The sequence below is a fragment of the Petaurus breviceps genome, unplaced genomic scaffold (assembly GCF_028583685.1).
Source record: "Petaurus breviceps papuanus isolate PSGF00001 unplaced genomic scaffold, PetGlider_PUasm1.0 79, whole genome shotgun sequence".
Taxonomy (NCBI): Eukaryota; Metazoa; Chordata; class Mammalia; order Diprotodontia; family Petauridae; genus Petaurus; species Petaurus breviceps.
Window position 1 is genome coordinate 19951719 of NW_027186523.1, and position 10531 is coordinate 19962249.

General features: G+C 35.6%; 1 pseudogene; it reads left to right on the forward strand.

Moving 5' to 3' along the window:
* The first annotated feature begins 9079 nt into the window (after positions 1-9079).
* LOC138175867 (large ribosomal subunit protein eL6-like) lies at positions 9080-9929 on the forward strand (annotated as a pseudogene).
* Positions 9930-10531: the final 602 nt, after the last annotated feature.

Genomic DNA, 10531 nt, shown 5'->3' on the forward strand with positions numbered 1-10531 from the left:
TATCAAAACTACTTGGTACTGGCTGAGGAATAGATTAGTGAATCAATGGAAACAATTGTGCACACAAGATTCAGCACTCAATGAGTATAGTAATCTATTGTTTGATAAACACAAAGACCCCAGTTTTTGGGATAGGAACTCACTATTTGACAAAAACTGCTGGGGAAACTGGAATATAGTATGGCAGAAACTGGGCAGAGACCATTATGTAACACCATATACCAAAATCAAGTTTAAATGGGTACATGATCTAGGTATTAAGATTGATAATGAAAGCAATCTCAGAAAGCTAAGGATAGGTTACCTGTCAGATCTGTGGAGAGGGGAAGATTTTATGACCAAACAAGAATTAGAGAGCACTATAAAATGCAAAATGGAAAATTTTGATTACATGAAATTGAAAAGCTTCTGTAAAAACAAATGTAACCAAAATTAAGAGGGAAAGTGGTGAATTGGAAAGAATTTTTACAACCCATGTCATATATACAGAGAATTTCATCAAATCAATAAGAATACAAGACACTCCCCAATTGATAAATGGTCAAAGGATATGAACAGGCAGCTTTCAGAGGAAGAAATTAAAGATATCTATAAGCATATGAAAAAATGCTCTAAATCACTATTGATTAGAGAAATGCAAATCCAAACAACTCTGAGGTACCACATCTCACCAGCCAGATTGGCTAACATGACAAATGCTGTAGAGGATGTGGGCAAATTGGAACAATAATGTATTGCTGGTGGAGGTGTGAACTGATCCAACCTTTCTGGAGAGCAATCTGGAATTATGCCCAAAGGGTTATCAATAATTTCATACCCATTGACCGAGCAAAGAGATCATAGCAGTGGGAGGAAGATCCATATGTACAAAAATATTTATAGCAACTCTTTCTGTGGTGACAAAGAATTGGAAATTAGAGGTGTCTCCATCAATTGGGGAATGGCTGAACAAGTTGTGGTATATGCATATAATGGAATACCATTGTGCTGTAAGAAACAAGGAGCAGATAGACTTCATATTTACCTGGAGAGGCTTATATGAACTGATGCTAAGTGAGGAGTAGAGCCAGGATAAATTTGTACACAATTTCAGACACAACATATGTGTGATGACCAACTTTGATAGACTGGACACTTCTCACCAAAGCAGTAGTATACAGTCAATTCCAAAAGACTCATGATTGAGAGATATGTCTACATCCAGAGAAAGAAATAGAAAGAACTGAGTTTGAATCCAGATTGAAGGAAACTACTGGATCTTTTTCTTTTGCTTGTTTGGTTTGGTTTCCTCTTTCCCATTTTTCATTCCATCTGATACAATTCATCTTTTCTTGATTGTATGCCATCATGGGGGGGGTGTGGAGGGAGGGAGTGAAAATTTGAAACTCAAAGAATTGTGGAATGGAATCTTGTAAACTAAAAGTAAACAAACAAATTAATATTTTAAATTTAAAAATTAAAAAAATTAAGAAAAATATCCTTAATACACTAGTATACCTCAAGATTAGAAGGTTTTTTTTTAACATTGCTTTCTAATGTGAAAAATGTCAAAACCCTTTTAAGTACCAAATATCCATAATATTAGCTATCTAAGAAGCAGCCAAATGGAATCACAATCTTTACATTTCCTAACTTTCTATAGTTTATTGAATGTACTAGTCATAATTTGTTTTTCAAATGAAATATATTCATTATGAAAAAAATAACTCCCACAAAGTAATGTCTGTCACTTTCACTTTGAAAATGAACATATGCTATTGAAAAAAAGCAGCTTCTTACATGTATTCTACAATATGCTTTAAAAATAAAGATATGTATGGGTATGGTGAAAATAAAAATAATTTTCTGAGCACTCCAACAGAATTCTACTTGTCATTTTCCCTTAAAGGACTTAATAAATAGTTAAAAAAAACAAAGCAAAAATAAAAAATAGGACTTAATACTGTATTCTTTTTCTCATCATGCCCTCAGAAATAATGTTTAACCATAGTTAAAAAACATTACCACCTGTTCTCCAAACATCTGTCCATAAATCTCTTGGTACCGAGGAGGTTTATCCAAGTACAGCAAGTGCTATCTGTCATTGAAACCTTTTCAACTTAGTAGACCTTGCCAGAACTTCCACTATGTTGGTACATTCACTGAAAATCCATGTCACTGTTACACCATCATGAAATATCAAATATAATCATAATCTTTGTGGACACAATGGGTGATAGAAAGGCTCATGTTTGGCACAAATAAACTGAAATATACTGTTAATGATGTATGTGAGATATGGAAGAGTTGACTAAAAGACATCATTTCAAGGTCATGTATTAGTGGAATATTAGATAGGATAATGACATAATGAATGTGAAAGTCTTGGAAAGGATGGAGTAGAAACAGGACTTCCATGGAGCTCCAGCTAAGACCTCCTCCAATTCATGTAAAAGGTGACTCTGAACAAACTTTGGAGCTACAGAATCCACAAAATGACATAGAGAAGCTAACTTCCCACTGAGGATAGCCCAGCAGGCCAGCAGGAAGTGGCCAGTGCAGTGCTCTGAGATCTAAGCCCAGACCTGCATGAGCCCAAAGTCTTAGCCCCAAGGTGGCCTGACCAGCTGCCAGCTGGAGGAACTTCAGATCACCAGCAGCTATGGTGGTTTCCAGAATTATTAACCCATAGATGCTAAGGACAAAGTGATAGGTCAGTGCAATGTGGACTTTGGGATCTGGTAGTTTGAGAGTGTGGTCCGCCTTTATCCCTTGTAGGGAAAAGCTGCTGAGGCACCACAGCCATGCAGTTGCTGCCATGTGGCAGCTCTGGCCTGCAGACAGTAGTGGCACCAAGCCACCAGTCTGAGGGGTAATCACTCTTGCTTTATCCTGCTTGGATCTGAATTATGGTCTAGGGTGGAGGTCCTGGGGTATGCGACCAGCTCACCTGAGCTTGTGGAGGCTTCAGAGGGGGTACCCAACTAATACCCTCGGCAGCTGAGAAAACCCCAGTGATTGGGACAAAGCTCCCCTTTCTGGTGGCAGAGTCCTACTGTGTCAAAAAGCCCAAAAGTCAAGTAATTAAGTGGCAACATGAGTAGGCAAAGGAAGCAAACCAAGCAGAGTAACCCAACTTTATGCTCCTATTTTGGGGACAAAAAGGTCCAAAGCATGGAACAGGAGGAAGACAGTGAAGTCAGAACTCCTGCAATAAAAGCTTCCAAGAAAATTACAAGCTGGTTACATGCCATAAAGGATCTTAAGAAAAGGATTTTGAAAATCAAGTAAAAGAAGTGGAGAAAAAATTTGCAAGAGAAATGAGAATGATGCAAGAAAATTATGAAATGAGAATCAGCAAGCTGAGTGAAGAAAATAACACCATAAAAAATAGACTAACTTAGATGGCAAAAGAGGCTCAAAAAGGCAATGAGGAGAAGAATGTCTGAAAAAGCCAAATTTGCCAGATGGAAAAAGAAGCTCAAAAGCTCACTGAAGAGAATCATTCCTTCAGAATTAGATTGGAGCAAATGGAAGCTAGTGACTTTATGAGAAATCCAGATACTATTAAACAGATTCAAACAAATGAAAAATTATAAGGCAATGTGGAATATCTTATTGGGAAAACCACTGACCTGGAAAATAGATCCAGGAGAGATAATTAAAAAACAATATTGGACTACCTGAAAGCCATGATCAAAAAAAGAAACTAGATATCATCATTCAAGAAATTCTCAAGGAAAATTGCCCTGATGTTTTAGAACCAGAGGGCAAAATAGAAGTTGAAAAAAATCTACCAATAACCTCCTGAAAAAGATGCCAAAAAGTAATCTCCTAGGAATATTATAACCAGATTCTGGAATTCCCAGATCAAGGAGAAAATATTACAAGCAGCCAGGAAGAAACAATAGGAGTTGGCTTTATGAAAAACAGTAATATAGATAAACTTGTGAATGTGATTTAAAAAAAGAGAGAAGAAAATCAAATCACTAGCATTAGGAATCAAAAGGGTGAGTATACCATCAATGAAGGTGAAATCCAAACAACTGCAAGGAATTATTTTCCCCAATTGTATGCCAATAAATTTAACAATTTAAGAGAAATGGAAGAATATGTACAAAAATACAAAGTGTCTATATTAACAAAAGAGGAAAAAGAATATCTAAATACACCTATTTAAGAAAACAAAATTGAAAAGGCTATAAATGAGCTTCCTACAAAGCACTCGGAGCAGATGGATTTACTAATGAATTCTTTCAAACATTTAAAGACCACCTAATTCCAATATGAAATAAATTATTTGAAATAATAGGCAAAGAAAAGATCCTATCAACCTTTTATGATATAAAGATGATTCTCATACCTAAACCAAGAAGAGTGAAAACAGGGAAAGAAAATTATAGACTAATTTATTTAATGAATGTGGATGCAAATTTTTATATAAATTACTATTCAAAAGTTTATGACAGGGGCGGCCAGGTAGCACAATGAGTAAGAGCACCGTTGGTGTTGGGACGACCTGGAGATAGAATCCCGGGCTCAGACACTTAGCACCCACCCTGAAACACCTGGCCGTGTAACCTTGAGCAAGTTACTTAACCCCAATTGCTTAGGGGCGGCTGGGGGGTTCAGCAAGAAAGAGCATCAGCTCCAGTGTATGGATGACCTGGATCAAATCTGGACTCAGATACTCAGCACCACACCCAGAAATAACTGGCCGTGTAACCTTGAGCAAGTTACTTAACCCCAACTGCTTTAAAAAAAAGTTTATGACAGTATATTACAAAGATTATAAATTATGACCAAGCAGGATTCATACAAAGAATGCAGCAATGGTATAAAACAAGGAAAATTATTAACATAATTGATTGCATCAATAATAAAAGCAGCAAAAATCAAATAATTGTAATAATGGATGCAGAAAGAGTTTTCATTAAAATATAACACTCATTTCTATTAAAAACACTTGAAAGTATAGGTAAAATGGATTTTTCCTTTCATTGATAAAACGTATTTGTAATGGCAATAAGATAGACGTTTTCCTCATAAGATCAAGTATGAAGCAAGGATGCCTACTGACACCAGTATTATTCAATATTGGGTTGTAAATGCTAGCAATTTTGCTAGGGAAAAAAGAAACAGAAATAATCAAAATAGGAAATAAAGTAATAAAACTATCTCTTTTTGATGATGATATACCTGGAAAATCACAATGACACAATTAAAAGCTTAGTTGAAACAATAATTCAGTAAAGTAGTGGAATATAAAGTAAATACATACAAATCCACAGCATTTCGATATATCGCAAATAAAACCCTGTAAGAAGTGATAGTAGGAGATACCCCATTTAGAATAACTCAGACAGAATAAAATACCTGGGAGTACTCTATATTCTGTGCCAACTAGGTACCTCCATGGAGGTATAGGTATGTCCAATGTCACCTTAATGAATGGACTAAGGACAAGGAGTTGAATCTTAGGGTTCTATGCTGCCCCCAAGAAAGATTATTTGAATCAAAACCCTTAGGGTCTTTTGTGTGAAGAGTGTCTTTTTGTACTCATCTATAAAATGAAGCTGAGATTTGTTTGCTAAGTGTTTTGTTACTTTTCCACCAAAGAAATGTTGAGACTGAAGAAAATGAGGAAGTATTAATGGCAATTTTGTCTAACTCTAGAGAAAATGTAGAGGCAGATAACCTGACTTTTTTATGTGGCTTATATAACATCAGTTTCTATAACCCAGTTTTCTGGTGAAGTTCCTAATATAATGAGCTTGTAGCTGAAGTCCTAAAGTCCAAGGAATATGACCTTCAGGACAGAAAAAAGTTGTTTTTGTTTGTTAGTTTGTTTTTCTCCTTAGCACTAATCTAGGTGATACCCAGATCTTGCCACTCTTGTCCATGAGTTACAAATAGATTTGGTATCTGGACTCATGGAAGAAGCAGCTAAATAAATATTGTTCATTGATGCAATAATATTCCAAACAAAGTATTCAATGCCTTTTACTTTCAATCTGTGTTTGTTTTTTTTTTTTAACCTCCCTAAGTCTATGCAGAATGATCCAATTACTGGGATCCAATTTTAGTCAGAACTCAATCAAACTTTGAATTCTTCTTAAGATTTGAAATTTAAAACAATAAAAACAACAAACTCATCCAACCCCAGCTGGGAAGTGTTTTTAATTCCTCTGCACCGTCTGGTTATGATCAGGAATAGATTTGTAAGTTCCAATATAGTGAAGAAGAAGAAAATTAAAAAAAAAAAAACAACCGAAAACATCAAGCCTCCAAACCTCCTGCCTATAAATCAAGCAAAGAAAGTCTCAAACAAGAATAGAATACATTAGAATTCTAATCTCAATGACTCTCTATAGGAACCTCTTAACTCTGTGGTTTGTAATATTCCGCATAATATCTTTTTTGAGGCCTACTAAATATATAAAGTGTTTTGTGAGGGTTCAGGTGGAAACAACAGAAAAAAAGACATGGTTCCTATCCTTGAAGTTATTTTCCTCATGAAAAACAAATGAGTCAGTATTTAACTTTCTGATGATAGTTCCTTACGGTGGCCTTATGAGAAACTTAGACTGTGTCCATAAGAGAATATTAATTTAATCAGAGTTTAAAATTTCCCTTATGACTTTTATGAGTGTGAAAGTGACTTAGTGAATAGAGAATTGGTTTTGGAGTTGAGAAAGGCTAGGTTCAATTTTTGTTTCCTCTCATACATATTAATGTGCAGCTATGAGTAAGTCTCTTAGCCAAATTAATACCACACAAATCTCTGAAACCATAAATGATAGACAAATAGCCCAGATGCATCATTGGTAGAGGCAATTTCCAGAATATACTTATGAAATTACAGAACAGGGAATATGTATATATATATATATACATATATATATATATATATGTATGTATATATATATATATGTGTGTGTGTGTGTGTAGAGAGAGAGAGAGATATTCGTATATATATATATATATATGTGTGTGTGTGCCTATGTATGTGTAAATGTATATGCATATGGAAACATACAAATACATATCAAATACATATATTTTAATGTAATTGTCAGATACTCTTTTAAGGTATATAATGAAAAACTAGATATCTGAAATATGTATACAATATATGATGTTATATATTATAATATAGAAATAATATGTAATAATATATAAATAACATATAATAATATTATATATATATATATAATGAGTTTAATTTTATTCTGTCCTGTAAAGTTTAAACAATGATAATGCCCCCTAGTGGTTTCCAATTTTATTTCAACTTTTATGAGCAGAAGCTGAGGCAGAAAAGTCAAGAGCAAACATTTATGTTTAAGATTGACCTTTCCATGCCCAAAAAAGAAGTTGATTTAAAAAAAAGGCAAAATGAAAACAAAAAGACAATAAATTTCCACTTCATGACACAAGGCAAAGTTAGTATTAAGGCATGTTTATACATGTGGAATCATGAATAAGTCAGAGAAATAATAGAACTGGATTTATTTAGGAGGTTGACTTTCACAAATTATAGCTTAGCTACCAGCTGAAATCTGGAACACAATTCATGAAATTGTATTCATTAAAACAGAAGAATGGGAAATTATGTTTCTTCTGTTTGCTTCTATATTTCATTTATAAAATGTTCTCCTCTTATGCCTCATCGTGACATGGGAGCGATCTTGGGTTCTCTAAGCCCAATTTAGTGGAATGCAAATTGGTTCAAATTCTACAGAGTAGGGTAACAACAACAACAACATTAACAACAACAACAAATTGAGTCTTTCCCTAACATCAGACTGTTTTTCAAGGACCTCCCTCTCTAAATGCCAAGAAAGTCATTACCATCATTATTGCCACTAGATGGTGAATTCATTGGCCAAAGCAACCCAAGAAATTAAAGATAAATAAACAACCAAATAAATAAATAAATAAAGGTTCAGTCCTGTGTGGCTCTCTCTTTCATCTGCAGTGGTGGTAGCAAAGTGGCAGGGGAAAAAAGTATGTAGGGGAGGAGAGTTAAGACTTGACATTTTTAGACTATCTACAAATAATATTTTAAATGTTAGTATTTCTTCTCTCCACTAACCTCAGCCAAATGAATAAACTAAACTAATCTGATTATCTGCATTATTCTAAAATTTCATCTAGTTTTATCAGTTAATTATCCAAAAACACTAGATTTGATGGCTAACTCTAATAATGAAATTTTAGTTGGAGCAAGGGCTTCAAACTAACTACCCCTGGCTCTGCCTCCAAAAATTCTCCAATATTTTCTGCTCATTGATATTTGAAAAAATTTTAAGACATAAAAAACCTTTTAATTCTATGATTTGAGATTAGATTTACAACATCCTTTATTTCTTCATTAGAAATTAAGGTCAAATATCCTTGAGAAAATTAATGCATTCACATAAATCACCTGTTATTGAATATTTGAAAGTAAATTCTTTATCAACTTCAGGTCTTTATGGGAAGGTTAGGGACTTGTAGGTGGAGGTAAAGGGTAAAGGAGGGATTCCACAAAGAAATGGTGATGAAGACAAGGTAGTCACAGATGAGTAAAGTGAGCTGGCATAAAAAGGGAGTAGTATTTTCCATGAAAATTTATTTATGGAATCATGAGAAAGTGGAGTCAAAATGGAGGAGCAAGGCAGAGTCTTACCTGAAGTCCCCTATATTAACCTCCAAACAAGTATAAAATAATGCCCCAAAATAAATTCTGGAAAGCCAGAACCAATATTTTCTGGCCCAAGACAACTTAGAAGGTTGGCTGGGAAAGTCTCTTTCCCTGGGACAAAAGGGGAGGAAAGTCCAATTTAGTCAGCATGCAAGCAAGCCAGAGGCAGGTCAGAAGGAAGGTCTCTTGCTCCTGGTGCAAGAAGCTTGAAACAGTGCCCCTCCATCCCAGGACCAGAGTCCAACTTTAAAATAAAATCAAAAGTCACAAAACAGATGGGAAAATGATTTTAAAAACCCAAAACAAATAAAAAAGAAACTGATCATACATTAACTCAGAAATGGATAATAAAGAAAATAAAGAGGGGCTTATAGACCGGAAATCCGGACCATAATTCTCTTTCCATCTCTCAAGATGGCGGACAAAAAGTCACCCAAGGAAAAGGTCAAAAAGGGGGAAAAAAAGAGAACAGAAAGGAGGATGTAGCTGGACAGGTCCAAAAGCCTAGAAAGCATTGCAGTCGGAACCCAGTCCTGGCCCGAGGGATTGGTAGATACTCCAGTTCTGCAATGTATTCCCGGAGAGCCATGTACAAGCAGAAATATGCTGAGGCCCAAACTCGGATTGAAACGAAGAAGAAAAAGTCCCTGCTACTATCTCAAAGCCTGTTGGTGGTGATAAGAATGGAGGAGCTCGAGTGGTAAAGATTCACAAAATGCCTAGGTATTACCCTACTGAGGATGTGCCTAGAAAGCTGCTAAGTCATGGCAAAAAGCCCTTTAGCCAGCATGTGAGGAGACTCCGAGCTAGCCAGGTACCTTTCTGATCATGCTCACTGGCCGCCACAGGGGCAAGCAAGTGGTTTTCCTGATGCAACTGGCTAGTGGCTTGCTACTGGTGACTGGACCTCTGACCATCAACCGTGTTCCTCTGAGAAGGACACATAAGAAATTTGTTATTGCCACTTCTACCCGGGTTAACCTTTCAGGTGTGAAAATTCCAAATCATCTTACTGATGCTTACTTCAAGAAGAAGAGGCTCCGTAAACCTAGACACCAAGAAGGAGAGATTTTTGAGACAGAAAAAGAGAGATATGAAATTACAGAGCAGCGCAAGGCTGATCAGAAAACAGTAGACTCTCAGATCCTACCCCAAATGAAGAAAATTCCTCAGCTCAGTGGCTACCTGCATTCTGTCTTCTCTCTCTCCAATGGAGTTTATCCTCACAAACTGGTGTTTTAAATGCTTTGCAGAGAACACTTATTAAAATATTTGCACTAGCTAAAAATAAATGAATGAATGAATGAATGAATGAATGAATAAATAAATAAATAGGGAAAATAGTGTGTTTCAATCAGCATTCAAGCGCCATAGTTCTTTCTCTGGATGTGGATAGCATTTTCCATCATGAGTCTTTTGGAATTGTCTCAGATCATTTTATTGCTGAAAAGAGGTAAGTATATCAAAGTTGATCATCACACAGTGTTGCTATTACTGTGTACAATGTTCTCCTGGATCTGCTCACTTCACTTTGAATCAGTTCATGTAAGTTTTCCCAGGTTTTCTGAAATATGTCTGCTCATTATTTCTTTTTGCACAATTGTATTCCATTCCATTCATATACCACAACTTGATCAGTCATTCCCCATTTGATGGACATACCCTCAATTTCCAATTCTTTGCCATCCGAAAAGGAGCTGCTATAAATACTTTTGTACAAGAGGATCTTTTTCCTGTTTTTTTATGAGCTCTTGGGGATATAGACCTAGTAGTGGTACTGCTGGATTAAAGGCTATCCCTAGTTTGATTGTGCTTTGGACATAGTTCCAAATTCACAACATGACTGTAATGGAAGTCTTTTGCATG